Source organism: Filicampus tigris, chromosome 2, assembly GCF_054856515.1.
Source record: "Filicampus tigris isolate MCC_2025a chromosome 2, RoL_Ftig_1.0, whole genome shotgun sequence".
Lineage (NCBI taxonomy): Eukaryota > Metazoa > Chordata > Actinopteri > Syngnathiformes > Syngnathidae > Filicampus > Filicampus tigris.
In genome coordinates this window covers 31,630,802-31,650,209 of record NC_141218.1, presented here as the reverse complement: position 1 = coordinate 31,650,209, position 19,408 = coordinate 31,630,802, and positions in this window count along the sequence as shown.

Genomic DNA, 19,408 nt, shown 5'->3' with positions numbered 1-19,408 from the left:
TTTATGAGATGAACTCAAAAATCTAAAACTTTTTCCACATACAGTGCACAATATCACCATTAAAAGTCTAAATCTGTGATAGTGAGCACTTCTCCTTTGCAGAGATAATCCATCCTACCTCACAGATGTGCCATATCAAGACGCCAATTAGACACCATGGTTAGTGCACAGGTGTGCCTTAAACTGCCCACAATGAAAGGCCACTCTGAAAGGTGCAGTTTTATCACACAGCACAAGATTTAAGGGAGTGTGTGATTGGCATGCTGACAGCAGGAATGTCAAGCAGAGCTATTGCTCATTTATTATGTTCATTTCTCTCCCATATAAGCCGTCTCCAAAGGCGTTTCAGAGAACCAGCCTCAAAACCACAGACCCCGTGTAACCACAGCAGTCTAGGACCTCCACATCCAACATTTTCACCTCCAAGATGGTCTGAGACAAGCCATTCGGACAGCCACTGAAACAACCAAAGAATTGCATAACCAAAGAATTTCTACACATTCTGTCAGAATTTGTCGCAGGGAAGCTCATCTGCATGCTCGTCATCCTCATCGGGGTCTCGACCTGAATCCAGTTCATCGTCGTAACCGACTTGAGTGGGCAACTTCTCACATTTGATGGCGTCTGGCAAGAGGTGTTCTCTTCACAGATGAATCCCGGTTTACACTGTTCAGGGCAGATGACAGACAGCGTGTGTGACATGTGGATTTCTGTGTCCACAGACCCCCCCCGCCCCCCCCCCCTTCAATTAAACAAAACCGCACCTTTCACGATGGCCTTTTATTATTATTATTATTATTATTATTATTATTATTATTATTATTATATAGTCTAAGAAACACCTGTGCACTAATCATGGTTTCTAATCTAGGGTTGGGTATCGTTTGATTGCGATTCCAGTTCCTCGATTCAAAACCAGTTCCTATCCTAACGATTCTCGATTCCGATCCGATTCTTTTTTTTCTTTCTTTTTTTTTGCGAGGCGGGGGGGTCAGATATTTGTTTCATGAACTTTTCTACTGTTGATGAATTTTCCTATTATTTTCTCAATGCATATTTTTGACAAATATATTAATATAAAACCTATGAGCTAGAATTATCCACAAGAGAGCTTTATTTTGGAGAACCCCAAGAAAATACAATACAATAATGCAGCTTATATCATGCTACTTGCTAACACCCATTATGGGCAAGCCAAGTGTGCAAATAAAAAGAAAAACTTGTGCTCGTTGTGGGCATTAAACATATTTCATTTGTATCAGACTCGGAGCTGCGTTGTGAGCATGCGTGTGCACACTAAGCATTGGTAGGACGTTGCGATGGGTAGGAAGGAATTTCAGAAGACCGGTAGGTCGATGCAAAGAGTCAAACACCAAACACTCTAACAATTTCACCCCATGTAAACGGAGGTGTTTGATCATATTAGACATGCAACATCCTTTGCAGGAGATGAATTTTTTATGTGTTGCGCTGAGCAGCTTCGTCTTTTTTATGAAGTTCAGACACACTTTTGACCTGTGTTGAACATCCATAATTATCACATCCCGCGAGCATTATCCTGTAGTCTACGTTGCTGTCTATGTGTTGTCGGCACTTGCTGCTCGCCGACGCGGCACATACACATTTACTATTGGTTGTAGTTCGCTCATGTCTGTTGAGTGCTCCGCGCCACGCGCACACTATTGGTACTTTGTTTGTTCTGGGCAGATTCCTCCATGAGATGGATTAGGAAGCGAAACGTGGCACCGACATTTCAAAACCTGAACGATTCCGGTAGAACCAAAGCGCTAGTCCTGGTTCCACTCGGTTCCCGGTGGCCAAACCCAGTCTGATCAGCATCTTGATATGGCACACCTGTGTGGTGGGATGGATTATCTCGGCAAAGGAGAAGTGTTCACTGTCACTGATTTAGACTGGTTTGTGAACAATAGTTAAGAGAAATGGTGATATTGTGTATGTGAAAAATGTTTTAGACCTTTAAGTTCATCTCATAAAAAATGGGAGCAAAAACTAAAGTGTTGCCTTTATATTTTTGTTGAGTGTAATAATTTCTTGTAAATTAAAAAAAAATCTTGTTTACAACATAATTTGATACACAGCAGCTGCCATGTTTTCGTGTGCACAATGCATTCTGGGATGATGACGTGATAAGGTTGTTGCCCACCAGGGCCCTGCAAAATACAAAGGGCCTCTTCGGAAAGTCAAATCTCCTAACCTTTATTCCACCTGCTTAACCTTTGTTGGATTACGCCATCAGGTCAAGGAGAGATGTAAAAGATGCTTCCTTTCCAACATAGGAAAGGACAGCAATGTTTCAAATCAATGGACTCTGCATAGCAGCTCATGACATATTTCCGGTGGAAAATATGGAGGCGTACAAGCTTATGGCTTCAAGAAGATACACAGCACAGAGTCAGCGCTGTTACGTGTTTTTAATGACATACTCCTGGCAAATGACACTGGAGACTATGGCTAGGTTCACACCGCAGGTCTTAATGCTCAATTCAGATTTTTTTGTGTAAGCGTTCATATTACTTAATAAATGCGACCTCGGTATTGTCTGCTGTATGAACACATGCGTCGTCAAAGTGTCCCGCATGCGCAGAAGAAGAGATGACGTCACACCCGACGTTCTTTTTGCGGAAGTAAATGTGGTCCAGCGTGTCGGGGCATTTATACAGACAAGCAATTCGGTAGCAGGTAGAAATAAATACAGTATTTGGGGGAAATTATGAGATGAGGCTTTAATATCTCATTTCATGGAGACATCACTAACAATGACGTCACGACCTAACCGTGCGTAAAAAAATAATTTTTCTGAGCCGTGGCTGAATTACTACGATCGCCATAAATGTCCACTTTATGCTTCATGTTTCAAGTAGGGATTAAATTAAAGTAAAATATAAAGTCAATAGTGTTACTCAAAACAACTTTGCAGATTCGATCCCCTGCTGCCAGCAGTTTCCCTCTGCCTCCGCGGAGCACATTTTGGACTCCGGATGACGTCAATGTCGGATATATGCAACCTGGCCGTTCAGACCGCGAACGCATTGGAAAAGATCGGATACCTATCCGATCTAGGACCACATATGAAAGCGACCCAGGTCGCATTTCAAAAAATCGGATTTGAGCCGTTCAGACTGTGATAAAAAAAATCAGATACAGGTCACATATGGGCAAAAAAATCCGATCTGCCTGCGGTGTGAACCTAGCCTATGTATGTCTTGTTTTATTGGATTTGACTGCAGCATTCGATATGGTAGACCACAGTATTCTTTTGACTCGTTTCATTTGCAAGACCAAGTAGGCATAAGTGGAAGCGCTCTAGAGTGGTTTGGACTTATTCGGCTGACAGGACTTTTTCTGTTAGCCTAGGTTCCTCTGAGTCCCGCTCTGCCCCTCTATCGTATGGTGTTCCACAGGGTTCTATTTTGGGGCTCTTGCTGTTCTCTTTGTATTTGCTCCCCCTGGGTTCCATCCTTCCAAAACACGGTATTTCCTTCCACTTCTATGCAGATGACTGTCAAATCTATGTGCCGCTGAGCAAAAAAGACGCTTTCTCCTTAAGACCACCATTGTCCTGTCTAGAGGAAATCAAAGCCTGGATGTCACAAAATTTCTTAAATTTCAATGAAAAAAAAACTGAATTTATGGTGTTCGGTTCCAGTGGCTCTTCTCCATCCTACCCTGTTGACCTGGGCCCCCTGGCTTCATATCTAAAGCCAACAGTCTTAAACTTGGGTTTTAAAATGGACAGTGATCTTAAATTGGACCAGTAAATTAGCTGTATTGTAAAGTTGAGCTTCTTTCACCTTAGACAGCTGGCTAAGGTAAAGCCCCTCCTTTCCCATCAGCACTCAGAAACAGTCATCCATGCCTTTGTTACATCTCGGCTAGATTACTGTAATGCACTTTATTTTGGAGTCAGCCAGTCCTCCCTCAAACGTCTCCAGTTGGTCCAAAATGCTGCTGCCAGCCAACTAACTGGAGCTCGGAAGATGGAGCACATAACACCAATTCTTGCATCCCTTCACTGGCTGCCAGTGCATTTTAGGGTTCAATTTAAGATTCTTCTATTTGTTTTTAAGTCATTAAATGGCCTCGCCCCGGCCTATCTCTCTGAGCTCCTCCACTCCTACGCACCTTCCCGCAGCCTCAGGTCTGCGGACCAGGCGCTGCTCGAGGTGCCGAGAACTAAACGGAGACTCAGAGGAGATCTCGAGCCTTCTCTGTCGCTGGTCCTTCCCTTTGGAATGACCTCCCATTGGATGTTAGGCAAGCCCCCTCTCTGCTTTCAATCTGACCCGAGACTGAACTTTTCGGCTGTTTTCCGGTGTCTATTGTATATAGTGTTTTGTGTTCATTTATTGATTTCACTTGTTGTATTATGTACTATTTTTGTTGTTGTATGTAAAGTGCTTTGTTACAGCTGTAGCTGTTGTGAAATGCGCTATATAAATAAAATTGTATTGTATTGTATTGTGTATTTAACTCACATGCTGGCCATTTCTTCTGATCCTCCTTGAAATGGTTCTGCTTCTTTTTTGGAGTCCAGCTGTGTTTAATTAAACTGATTGTTTAATTCAACTGTGTTTAATTAAGCTGATTGGACTTGATTAGGAAAGTCACACACCAGTACCTTACAGCTCACAGTGCATGTCAGATGACAGGCGCGCGAGCAGTAGTTTGTCAAAGTTGGTAGCCGGAAACGCTAACGGAAGCCTGTTTAAAGTAATAGGTGGACCGGCCTATAGGTGATTACTATTTTTTCCAGCCGGACAAAAAGGCGGATAGAGTACCCCGGCTGTAGGCGGTAGGTGATAAAGGGACCGCAAATTTTTAGTAAAATGCCCAGCTCTGTAAAATTGTATAAATTCATTAAAACGTTGTGAACTGAATTGGGCCAGTCTGAGCCCAAGCTTTGGAGTTTCACCAAAGCTGAAAATGAGTCCCACCGTTGACCAGTTATAACAGTCAGCAAAGGTACAATCCTCCAGGTTGTTCAGAAATTCTGAGAAAAGTCTTCAAAGACAATTCCCTACAAAGAGATCAACTTCAGCATTGTGAAATGCAAATCGTCAAATTATAAGTGCCACATAAAGCAGACATCCGCAAGTGTCAACAAAGGGCAACGCTCCAGTTCACACAAAACATAATCTTCTTTTCATCCCCAAGGCGATTCCTTTAGTGTGAACGGGACCTTAAAGCCATCAGGTAGATAACACATCCAAAGAGATAAAGCATACATTGCTGGATTTTCCCCGTGCAGTATGGATACGCTGAGCTGTCATCAGCGGAGAAGGGGTGTAAGCTGTAGCTTTTGGGAAGAGGTCAGGCCTCTTGCAGACTTTTCTAAAGCAGATTAACCTGATACTTGAATAAACAAAAACAAAAGTGATGAATCCCCAAACATCTCAGGCTTGGCTGATGACTCAAACATTGGGCCTATTGATCTCCACTGAGGCATCCCATGCGACTAGTTCCTTCGCTCACCGGGGGCCCCTCCAAACAGGTAAGACACACAGCCGAACAAATGGAGTAATGACTTCTCTGTGATGGTTTGCTGTTTTAACAAGGTGTGGGCCATAAAATATCTCTTAGCCTAATGATGAGGCCCACTTGATTATCAATGGAGATCAAGCAACACGTTACTCGAGTCTGTTGGTATCTTGTCATGCAGGTCAGGATGAATTCACAATGAAGATACAGTATGCATTACAGTTGACCTTCTGTCTTCAGACTACTTCAGCCTTTTAGCTGGCTCATTATGTCACAGACAGGGGCGGGTCTAGACAGTTTTACCTGGGGTGGCAAGAGGTTCAGTTGGGAGGGCGGAGGTTAGAACCGCCCCACACGCACACAATTGCACACACACCATTTCAATTCTGGTTTCATTTCCTGCATTCCTTGGCAAGTTTTACGCATGTCACGTAAACAACAGCTTAATGTTGAGCACTAACACAGTCCGTGTAGGCTATGCAAAAACAATTCTCACATAGGACTGCCACGAATGATTAATTTGCTAGTCAACTAGTCACCAATAGCAGTTGGAATTAGTCGACTAATCAGATCATATTTAAATCACACCATATCGTACATCAAGCAGCGCTCTTTTATAACCATTGTAAGCTTACAACCTTACCATACAAAAACCTTGTATTTAAGGTTTCTACAAACTAAAAATAAAGACAGTTAGGATAATAATTCATTCCACTTTGAATTGACTTACATTCAACTTTGCGCGAAAGACGGAAAGAAATGGTCTTCCGACTATACTTAGTCCGACTATTTTTTTCAAGTTTCATATTTATCGTTTATAGCCTACAAGATGGGCATCCGTCATAGGTGGACCGGTTCGTCACATAGGCGATATGCCCAGCTCTGGTAAAAGGAGGCAGCTGCCATCCCTTGCCACCCTATAAAAACTCATATGTGCTACCTGCCACTGCGAGGGTCAACCGCAGCAACATTACATTTAAAAAATAAAAAAAAGAAGTTTGACCACAAGAGGGGCCATGGGTTTACAAAACCCACCAACCGCACGACATCTACGCTAGTGTTCACACTGTATCCTCTGCAGACAGCACGCAGAATGCCGAAGTTTGCTTCCTGATTAATTTTTTTTTCTGTATTATATTGAGCAATCTCTGTTGATATTGATCAGGTATCTATCGAGATATTTATTGATCTCAAATTATTGCCTAGCCCTATGCTATGCTTTTTGTTTAGTTTTTGTTTTCTTTACTAAAAATGGACCTCCACCATGCATGGTATCACATGAGACGTCAGAATACCGCAGTTGATACACATATTATTTTTAATACCACAAGGGATATGATTTTGTAAAAACTTGCCTTTTGGACACTCCTTCATTTTGTTTGGTGAGACCAAATACGCTCAAATTGAATATAGCCAAATATTAAGTCTGTTTAAAAGAATGGTCCAGCGAGGATGGCCCATTATTCACTCAAAAACTCTCTTTATGGATTTTTTGATCAGGAAAATGATAGCTTGCATTTTTAATTTTATCAATTAGTTTTGGAGAAATCAGTAAATAACTGACTACTCCCAATATACCTTTTCTAGTCAACAATATAGCCACGCCCCTCTGCCTCTTCCCATGTTTTGGTGGGAGTCAGCGGAAGAACTCGACACAATTTGTCCATTCAAGATCATTGGACATATATCACTAATAATGTTCAAAAACATCTGATCAATCTGCACCCAAATGTATGTGGACATTATGCCCACTTCACCCTCTGAAAATGATCAACGTCTCCATGGCTATTTTATGAGAGGCTTTTCACAAGTTGAATTGTTTGTAGGTCATTATATAATCAATTTCAATTGATAAGAATTAGCTTGACTTACCTTTTTTCCAAGTCCATCTCCAAGGGATACACCCGCAACTGTGTATACAAAGATGACGCACCTGAAGTGGCCACATTGGGCTGGAGCTGGAGCTCTTACTGGAGCTCCGGAGCTCCAAATTTTTCAAAGTCCATCCTTCCATTCATCCATATTCTGCACCGCATAGCCTCGTTAGGGTCACGAGCAGGGTTCTTAAGTGTTGCAGGTGTTGATAAAAACGTATCTGCCATTTGGCCGGTGATCGTGTCGGTCAGATATACTTGGCCATCAATAGTCTCGATTTTGATTCTCCCGGAATTGTTCGCATTTTTAATTTCCGGTTCCCCGTTTTTATGGTGCCTTGTCCGTCACGTCGCCAACCGGAAGAGATCGAAAGGGAAGTGTGCATACATGCATCATAAGTAAGTAAATCGAAATACATTCTTAGGCAAGTTCAAATTAGTTCTCCTAAAAACTGCCTAGCATCTCCATTTAAACCATTCCATACCGTGAAGGGCCACATACGGAAGAATCAAAGCTAGCAAGGGCTGCTTTGACATCTTTCATTTAACACTAAACCAATTCATCAGTGTCGATAACGTTTTGTGAAGCTATATTTATTTTTATATATACTATATAGTTGGGGGAAAAAACAGTTAAGTAATAAAGCAAAACATCGATGATTTTTCTAAATTTGGCCATGGCCGGTGGCCCAATTGAAAGATGACTGATTAGATGAAAACAAGGAAGTTACAGATGAGAACAAACATCTTCTGTTCTCCTGACTGCAGTGTAGAAGGTAATTAAATAAATAAATAACCTCATTTAATAAGGTAATTAAATTAGTAAATAACCCGTAGTACAATGCAGGCAAATGACATGGGCCAAATGTCATGTCATGTCATCTTCCAAACCGCTTATCCTATATAGGGTCGCGGGGAGTTGCTGGAGCCTATCCCAGCCGTCAATGGGCGAAGGCAGACTACACCCCGAACTGGTCGCCAGCCAGTCGCAGGGCACACATAGACACTGTCACTGAGCGGGAATCGATCCCACGCTGCCCGCACACAACTCAGGCGTGTGTACCACTACACTATCAGCGGACCTATGGGCCAAACGTCAAATGTTATTTTAGTCTATGCTTCAAGCCGCTAAAAAACAATGGCGTAGTTTGGACACCCCGAAAATAATCAAAATCATTTGGAACTGGAATCAACTGGAATCAAAACAAGGAAATGGAATCAGAGCCGCAATCTGTCAAATTTAGACGGCCAACGGCTGTGTTTTGTTCTCGGTCATTTGTAGTCTTGGCAGTGACTTCTACATTTCCAATAAATACTGTGCTGCAATGCTACATAATGAAGTTTAATACGCTCATTGGCTGTGTAAATGCTGCAACAAAGGGACCCAGACTCTAGAGTGCACCAGTGCAGGAAACGAACAGAGATAGTGTGAGGGTAGTAAAACGGTGGAGTTAAAGTTTTTTTTAAAAAACGGGCTGGTGGAAATTGTGTTTGGCTGGTAACTTTAGAGAGTCATCAGCCACACTGGCTGGTGATCAAAAAAGTTAATTTAGAACCCTGGTTACGAGCGTGCTGGATTTTTCAAAGTTCAACTTTGAAATTTTGCCAAGCCAACCGCCGGGGGTTCTCGCACAGCTGCCTATTCAACATTGATACACTCTCAGCAGCCACATCAATGAGCGCACGTCGCACTAACCCACGACCTACTTTACTTCTGGGAGCCCACTGCTATAGAGGTGCAGAGCTCCATCTCTGGCCAGACAGAAGCCAGCGTTTGCCCTGCTAACTTTGGCTGCATAAGCAGCATGCAGCTTTCCCTGACACGGAGCTCTATCTCAGCCAGTAAGAAGCCAATTCCGTTCCGCATACCTGGGCTGTATTAGCAATTGAACGCTAAATGCTGCTGTTAGCTGCGAGTGTTAGCTGCCAGGGCTGGCTGTCTGACTATGGAGTCTAAAAAAAGCAAAATATCTGAAAACTATGACCAATTGATAGTTGTCAAGAAGGTCTGGGTCAAGGTTTTTTTTTTAGAAGGAGTTTCATAACTGCTGTTTTGAGTGAATGGGGGACAAAGTCAGACTGAAGTGAATGGTTTACAACAGGAGTGTCAAACTCATTTTTGTCGCGGTCCACATCATAGTTGTGGTGTTTCTCGGAGGGCCGTTGCAACTGTAAACCCATACAAATGTATGATCACCTTTTATTATCACATATACCCAACAAATTGATGGATCACTAGTTTTGAAATCAGAAGCCAGTAAATAGTTTAACTGTTTTTCAATGTATTTTAAAGGTGTAACAAACGCTTGCAATATCTCATATGTTGTGTTAACAGTGAAGACAATTTCAAAGAAACACATCAAGTCAATACACATGATTTGCCCTTGCGGGCCCCATAAAAAGATGTCGCGGGCCAGATGTGGCCCCCAGGCCTTGAGTTCGACACCTGTGGTTTACAATATGTCTAATTAGAGGACTTATGACAGACGGGTTTGATTTAAATGACCCCTTATGTAGAATACAATGAATGGATCACGTTTTCCCTTGCCCGGACGCGGGTCACCGGGGCCCCCTTCTGGAGCCAGGCCTGGAGTTGGGGCTCCATGGGGCCCGGCCGGGCTCAGAACGAAAAGGACACGTGGGTCCCCCTTCCCATGGGCTCACCACTGGTGGGAGGGGCCAAAGGGGTCGGGTGCCGTGCGAGCTGGGCGGCGGCAGAAGACAGGGACCTTGGCGGTCCGATCCCCGGCAACAAAAACTAGCTCTTGGGACATGGAATGTCACCTCTCTGGCAGGGAAGGAGCCCAAGCTGGTGTGTGAGGCTGAGCGGTTTCGACTAGATATAGTCGGGCTCACCTCCACACACAGCTTGGGCTCTGGTACCAGTCCTCTCGAGAGGGGTTGGACACCCTTCCACTCTGGAGTTGCCCAGGGTGAGAGGCGCCGAGCAGGTGTGGGCATAATAATTGCCGCCCGGCTTGGCGCCTGTACATTGGGGTTCACTCCGGTGGACGAGAGGGTAGCCTCCCTCCGCCTGAGGGTGGGGGGACGGGTCCTGACTGTTGTTAGTGCTTATGCACCAAACAGCAGTGCAGAGTACCCACCCTTTTTGGCGTCCTTGGAGGGTGTGCTGGAGGGCGCTCCACCTGGGGACTCCATCATTCTGCTGGGGGACTTCAATGCTAGGCGGCACGGTAGCCGACTGGTTAGCACGTCCGCCTCACAATTCAGAGGTCGTGGGTTCGATCCCGGCTCCGGCCTCCCTGTGTGGAGTTTGCATGTTCTCCCCGTGCCTGCGTGGGTTTTCTCCGGGTACTCCGGTTTCCTCCCACATTCCAAAAACATGCATGGTAAGTTGATTGGATACTCTAAATTGCCCGTAGGTGTGATTGTGAGTGCGGATGTTTGTCTTTGTGTGCCCTGCGATTGGCTGGCAACCAATTCAGGGTGTCCCCCGCCTACTGCCCGAAGACAGCTGGGATAGGCTCCAGCATGCCCCGCGACCCTTGTGAGGATAAGCGGTATGGATAATGGATGCATGGATGGACTTCAATGCTCACCTGGGCAATGACAGTGAGACCTGGAGAGGTGTGATTGGGAGGAACGGCCCGCCCGATCTGAACCCGAGCGGTGTTTGGTTACTGGACTTCTGTGCTCATCACGGATTGTCCATAACGAACACCATGTTCAAACATAAGGGTGTCCATATGTGCACTTGGCACCAGGATACCCTAGGCCGCAGTTTGATGATCGACTTTGTAGTCGTATCATCGGATTTGCCGCTGCATGTTTTGGACACTCGGGTGTCAACTGATCACCATCTGGTGGTGAGTTGTCTCCGATGGTGGGGGAAGATGCCGGTCCGACCTGGCAGACCCAAACGTATTGTGAGGGTTTGCTGGCAACGTCTGGCAAAATCCCCTGTCAGAAGGAGTTTCAAAGAAGGAGCTCAGCCGAAAGGCGAAGCTCTCAATTTACCGGTCGATCTACGTTCCTACTCTCACCTATGGTCATGAGCTGTGGGTCATGACCGAAAGAATAAGATCTCGGATACAAGCGGCCGAAATGGGTTTCCTTCGCAGGGTGTCTGGGCTCTCCCTTAGAGATAGGGTGAGAAGTTCGGCCATCCAGGAGGGACTCAGAGTTGAGCCGCTGCTCCTCCGCGTTGAGAGGAGCCAGTTGAGGTGGCTCGGGCATCTGATTAGGATGCCTCCTGGACGCCTCCCTGGTGAGGTGTTCCAGGCATGTCCCACCGGCAGGAGACCCCGAGGACGACCCAGAACACGCTGGAGAGACTATGTGTCCCGACTTGCCTGGGAACACCTTGGGATGCCTCCGGAAGAGCTGGAAGATGTTGCTGGGGAGAGGGAAGTCTGGGCTTCCCTGCTGAAGCTGCTGCCTCCGCGACCCGACTTCGGATAAGCGGGAGATAATGGATGGATGGATGGAGGTTTGATTTATTGAACACAGTAGGGAAGGGAGCCAGGGGGCAGGTAGAAGGCTTCATCTTTACAATGAGGCCCTTGACTTCACTCAGTCGAACTGTGGAGAAGGCACTGAAGGAAGCAGGTTGAACACCAGCAGCTTTTTCCCTGAATTCTCTGAGGTTTGGCCAAGCTGGTTTCAATGCGTTTGGAGTTGTTGGAACTGTTGATCGTATCATCCTACCCATCAAAAGTTGTGCTTGACTCAGCCTATGTGCCATTGGTGTAGCCCTATAAGCCATGAGAGCTTTCTGAGGGTCTGGACTTTTGTTGAGCACCTGTTTAACTGTGCAGACAGCTCTTTCCGCTTCTCCATTGCTCTGAGGGTAGTGAGGGCTGCTGGTCGTATGGCAAAACCCATAGTGGTCCGCAAAACAGGCAAACTCTGCCGACGAAAACTGTGGTCCGTTGTCAGTCACCAAGATTTCAGGCACTCCAAACCTTGCAAAGATAACTTTCAACTGCTCCACGATTGTAGATGTTGTCAGAGTCGGGAGGTTTGATATTTCAATATAACGGGAGTAGTAGTCTACTACCACAACATAACGGCCATTCTTCCACTGGAAGATATCAGCTGCGACTTTTTGCCACGGTCGTGCTGGTAACGGCGTGGTCATCAAAGGCTCTGTTCTTGTATGGCAACATATTTCACATCTTTCTACTATTTCCTTAATTTGCCTTGATATCCCTGGCCGCCACAAGGATTCTTGTGCTCTTGCTACACATTTAGTCACACCTTGATGAACTTCATGTAGCCTTTCCAGCATTTCTCTCTGCATGCATCTCGGAAGAACAATCCTCCTACCTTTCAGAAGTAGGCCCTCTGCCCTATGGATGTCGTTCCTCTCAGGCCAGAATGGCAAAAGGTCCTCAGCCACACTACTCCTGTGAGGTGGCCAGCCTTTTTCCGTCAGGGTTCTCAACTGCTTACATACGTTGTCTGTATTCTGAACTTCTCTAATGTGCGCTAGTTTACCTTCGGTGGCGGCTAGATGTTGCAGAATCCCATTAATGTCAGCACTGCATTCAACCTGCAAGCTACTTGTGGTTGTTCTTTTCTGGTCCTAGTGGGGCTCTGGATAGAGCATCAGCAGTAACAAGTTGTTTGCCTGGCACATGTATGATCTTATAGTTGAACCTCAACAGTCTTAGCCGAAACCTTAGAATTCTTGGAGGTGGATCATCTAAGGGCCGAGAACCTAGCAGCGAAATAATTTCCAATTCCAAGCCCAGTAGGTACGTGCTGAGACACTCACAGGCCCATGTAGCTGCTAGCCCTTCATTTTCAATTCGTGCATATTGCACCTCTGTGGGTGTCAGGCTCTGAGAAATATACACAACAGGTCTCCACCTACCCTCTTCTTGTCGCTGCATGAGAACTGCTCCAAGTCCATATGAAGATGCGTCTGCAGACACAATCGTCTCTTTTTTAGGGCAGTATTGTGCTAGGACTGGGGGTGAACTTATCTGTCTTTTTAACATTTTCAAAGGCCATTTTTTGTTGTGCACCCCGAGTCCGCATGTGATCACATTTCAGTAGATCACGCAGAGTTTTTGTAAGGGCTGGTAGGCTGGGTGAAAACTTGCCAACATATAGTTCACCATTCCCATAAAGCGATGGACTTCTTCCACATTGCAAGGTTCAGGCATTTTCTTTATAGTGCTGATTTTGTCCGGATCTGCTTCAATTCCTCTTGCACTTATGTGATGTCCAAGGAATTTCACTCTTTCAGCAACAAACTCACATTTGCTTTTTCACACTTTTTCAGTTCTTCCTGGAGCCTTTTGTCATGCTCGGAGGGTGCAATGGAGAATATTTGATCCGTCATCTCCGTCGATTTTAATTTCATATCCACTGTACAGTTGAAATTTCCAGTCTGAAAAAAATTATCGAAAACGTTTATACATGAAGCTGACTGAATGTGAAGGCTAAACTAAATAGAACGGTGCAACTTATTATCTGGTATGCTATGGTCCACAAGTATTCACTGATCTCACATACATTGGTGTAGGCAAACAGTGACAAGAGCAAAGTTCCTTGACTGATAGCAGCCATATGTTTGCAGTGGGAGAAGAATGCCATCTTAAGTAGTTCTGTCTGCAATTTGTACATGAACTTGGGTGAGAAAGCCAGGCTGTTGACTGGAAACGCCACCACCACAGTTGTACATAGAAAGCGATACTTAACCTGGCCACTAGAAAACACTTTCAATGTATGGAAGTCATTGAGGGGATATTAACATGTGAGACCATATTTACCTTCAGGAAAAACAACAGACTAAGCAGACCTTTCTTAAAACTACTGAAGTCTGCAAAAAAGTGAACCATCAAAGCTTTGTCGTAAAAATGGTTCGGTCAACGGTCTGAAAGAAACTGCGATAACTGTGAATCATAACATTCATCACATCCCATGAATTGTTTTTTCAAGTGCACTTTACTCATGAACAACTCATGTGACAGTATCATCTGGATTTCTTTCACACTGCATCTCTTGCCATTGGATTGTGGTGCGGCTGCCAGGTAAACATTAACACTGTCATTTACTTCACTATGCTCAAAGCTGTAAATATGTTAGTTAATAGCTGTACAGAGATCCAGCTATTGAATAATTACTCAAAGTTAATGTTTAATATCTCACTGTGCCTGGGACCGAACAGGGGGTCATTAATCGTGCACAGAACAAATACAAGCTGTGCAACACAGTCCCTCCACATGCTACTGGCGTCTTTGCAAGTGTTATTCTAGTCAAAGGAACAGAAAAAAATTCCACTTTACTCCATAAACACCAAAGCATGTGGAATTTGCAGGAGAACTAAAAAGCAGTCAAACACTGTATTGAATTCCTATATAAGCAAATAAATAAACAAGGCATAGTTACCTTTGTGAGATCAAAAAACAGACCAAGATTTGTGCCATCCCACATGCAGCGGGCTTCCCCATGCTGGCTCTCTCTTTTTTAAGACCTGCAACAGGCATTGAGTGTCAGCTCTTAGAAGCCAAAATACTGTCCATTTGGTGTATGAGGGAAAAGCCAATGGACAAGAGGAAAGAGGTCTACCTGATTCAGCTGATTTAGTAAGAAAACAGACAGTACAGAAGAGAATGGCCACGCGACATGATAAGAAGGTAGGGTTAACAGTTCTCCATCCATTTTTAATGCCCCACTGTATATATGAGCATTTGTACAAATAAGGCTAGGTTCGCACCGCACCGCAGGTCTTAATGCTCAATTCGTATTTTTTTAAAAATCCGATTTTTTTGTGTAAGTGTTCGTATTACATTATAAATGTCTGCTGTATGAACACATGCGTCGCCAAAGTGACCCGCATGCGCAGAAGAGACAACATCACTCACGATGTATTGTTTGGGGAAGTAAATGTGGTCCAGTGTGTCGGGGCATTTCTACAGTGAAGCGATTCAGTAGGAGTTAGAAATACAATATTTAGGGGAAATTACGAGGCCATTCATCTCATTTCATGGAGACATCACTAAGGATAACGTCACGTCATAACCGTGCGTAAAAAATGAATCGATCTGAACCGTGGTTGAATTACTACTATCACCATAAATGTCCACTTTATGCTTCATGCTTCAAATGGGATTAAATTAAAGTATAAAGTCAATACTGTTACTCAAAACAACTTTGCAGATTCAATCCTCCTGCTGCCAGCATTTTCCCTCTGCGGGCTCTGGATGACGTCAATGTCGGATATATGCAACCTGGCTGTTCAGACCGCGATCGCATTGCAGAAAATGCATACGTATCCGATTCAGGACCACAAAGGGAAGTGACCCAGGTCGAATTTGAAAAAATCGGAATTGAGCCGTTCAGACTGTCATTAAAAAAATCTGATACAGGTCGCATATGGCCAAAAAAATCTGTGAACTTAGCCTAAAGGTCTCCTCTCAAATGAATGCTATTATCTGCAAATGAGTAAATAAACAGCCCTTTTTGAGAAAATATTGTATGAACTTGACTGTGAAAACTGGATTCAAAACATTTCCTAAAAAGTTGATAGGTTTCATGATGTCACGCGGGAATTCTGAAACGGATTGTGCTTGAATTTAGGGTTCCATCTTCCAACAGGCCCATCAGGAGTATGACAGGCATGATGGACTGTACTCTTTGTGAGAGGCCAATCATGTCTGACGCGAGACTGGCTGCAGCCATGCAAGCAGTCTCTTGACAGGACATTGAAGCAATGAATCACATGCACAAGGTGCAGCATGCTGGGTGAAAACCTGACAGGTGATTCATGCAAGGTTGGCTGTGTAACCGAAGCCTAATAGCTCATCGTTTCAGTACTAGTTTATAAGGTAACTGCAGGTTTTCAGATCCCTTCCATCTGCTGTTTGCCACAGAAGGCTCGGATTTAAAGCAGCGTGATGCAGATTGTTTGATGGTGGTCATAACGCCATACTACTGATCTGGGATTACACAATGGTTATTATTGGCACACTTTGCTCGTGATTTCTCTGTGGGTGTTGAACCACTTTAATCACACATTGCTGACATACAGCAGTCAATTTCTTTTAATTGGTGTTATGCGCACTAAATGATCATAGGAACATCTCTCGACATCATCTTTTCCGAGAGCCCAATCAGCAAACCAACGTGAACTTGTTCTTAAAGTGGAAGACAACGCAAACATATTTTTTTCCAAAATATGTTCTATGCAAGCCCACTAGTTGAAACAGGGCATTCTGATAAATATTGCGTTCGTGGAATAAGTGTTAATCCACTCGTTTTTAGCCATCTCTGGGGGCAGCCATTTTGTCTTCTGTTGACTGAAAATGACATCACAACTGCTCACAACGACCAATCACGGCTCAGATTCAGACAACAGGTCAGCCGTGATTGGTCGTTGTTAGCAGTTGTGATGTCATTTTCAGTTGACAGAAGACAAAATGGCCGCCCCCAGAAATGGCTAAAAACGAGTGCATTTTGCTGCTTAATTTATATTCCACAAACGCAAAATTAATCAGAATGCCGTGTTTCAACTAGTGGGCCTGCTGGGAACATATTCTTGAAAAAAATATGTTTGGCTTGACTTCCACTTTAAGTCTGGCTTACAAATGTTCAAAATGTTTATCTGTCCATAATTTTCATTTTTTTACGTGTTGCTGGACTACGGGAGAATGTGAGAAAGCTGATAAAATACCACCTCGCCTGTGCCTCGCTGCTTTTCACCAGAGAAGGAGATTTACAACATGATCCCACACCTAATTACGAAACAACTCTTGAATGCATCTCGCTCTTGCCATCTCATCCCATGAAAAGATCCTGATACACTTGTAATTAGAACACACTGGGGAAAGCCCAACCGCAGGCCTGAAGACATGTCTGTTATGTGCTTTGCAACCATTTCACTTTTGAACTTTAGCTGGAAAGATACCAACAGTAAGGCAGGGGGAATCAAAACAAAACAGACACACCTAAAGGTTCAAGTCTTTAGGCCGCGTTCTGAAAGGATGGATCTGTCTATCAGGAGGGGTGTTTGCGTGTGTGCGCGTGTGTGCTAGGGAGTGCTTTCCACAGTGACGCTTCTCCTTTTCTGACTGGTATCGTCATGGTCAAACCCATCACAAAAGGTAACCTGAGCCCAAATACCACTTCGCAAGAAACTGTAAAAATAAAACATGTGGGTCTGGACAGAAACGGTGTCAATCTTCAGTTAAGAGGTTTTTGAAGTACAGCCTCTCGGCCAATCCTGACAAGTACATAAATCATGCGCACGGCAGTACCACACACGCTTACATGCACAAAGATAAAGACGACAGCAATAGCTAGGATAATTGTACTGGGCAATGATGAGGATTTCGGTGCAGTCATTTCACATTGACAGACGTATCAGCCCCTCAATTACATGTGCATTTTTGAAACACAGCAGCTAAGACGTATAAAAACACAACAACAACAATGCATATGTTGTGTGGGAATTACTGAGGCTATATTTGCATGCAGTCAATAACCCTTTTAGAACCTGAATGTTGACAGTGTTCTGGTGTTGATAGGTCATGCAAACAAAACAAAGACGAAAACCCAAATATGGAAAAATCCCCAAAAGTCCCCTGGGGTTACCCCTTCTCTAACCCGAATATTTTTTCGCCTAATCATATAAATGCGATCGGGTCACCTCTTTTGAACGTGGCACTGGTTTGAGTTCTGTGCATGCTCTATCTACAAGGAATCTTGGTCTTTGAAGTACAGGAAGTACTTGGATGCCTTAACCCAAATATTGACTGCATGTAAAGTAGTCTTTGTTGACTTGAGGTGCTGGCTGTAAAAGAAAAAAAAAGAATGGTGCATAAAAGAAATAGAGCATTAAGAAAAATACCATACATAATTCATTTAGTATTTTAGAACTGGAAGAGAGTTAGAAAGAGCTTTCAATTGATTTTTTTAGTCATGGCCATCTGGTTTATATGATTAGTGTTATAACAATACTGTACCTTATTTTTGAGTGTTATGTACGCACGAAAAGTGTGCTTGTTTACCTCCAAAGTGCAATGACATTTTCAAATCTGGAGTACCCGTTTAAATTATCTTTTTGATGGTTGTGCGGGCTTCAGATTCATGCAAGACCTTCCAGAGATGCTAAGGTTTGGCCCGGTAAAGCTACCCTATGCTGTGTGTGAGTGATAAAACCTCAAAGAGAAACCCTTATCTCTATGCAACTATGCATGTTTACATCCACCTGCATGTAGCAGAGAAGATAAAAGCCTCAGACATGTTTCACCCTGTATGGACAGTTTCATACTTTAAATGGTGCAAGCATAAATTGAAATAATTCATTCATTCTTCATGCATTCATTCATTTATGCATTATTTGTTCATTCATTCAGTCACTCAGTCAGTCCGTCAGTCATACATTCTTTTATTTTCACCGAAGCAATGGATGGTGGAGGAACACATAAACATAGCACTCAGTTCCAGTATTATCGTAGGCATGTCTAGTCCATATTTAGGGATGCTGAAGCACCGATCCCCAACATAAAATGACATTCTTTAATCCATTCCTAAGAGACTCAATAATTTTGCTTGGTTGAAATTGCTGTCCCACAATGAAAATCAAATTTTAAAAAACAATGAAGTGTTCGGACCTTGCATATTTAGTAATATCTTATGATCTATTGTACCACAAGGCAATAATTGAGATACTCTGAATGTATCAAAAGTCATCTTTTATATGTCACTTCCTATTGGGAGGTGGCTGTCCCAATCTCTAACTCCTAAATTTCAATTCATGAAAAAAAATGTAGATTTTTGCCAATTTAAAAAATACTTTACTTTAATAGAACATTTTGGTTGCTTTTAAATGTATGGTGAAATATTTACAGTGATTTTGTAGATTTATTTGAAATTAGAAGTTTTTATGTAAAAAAAACTGTCCCAACTTTTCATGTCACTGCAGAAACGCAAAGAGTATTTGTCTGTAAGCAGAGCTTGGTTTTAGCCACATCCCCAGAAATGTCACCAGTAAGAGACATTACCTTCATATTCATCACTGGGCACATGGCGAGTAATTAGTTGACAGCATTATTAAATAT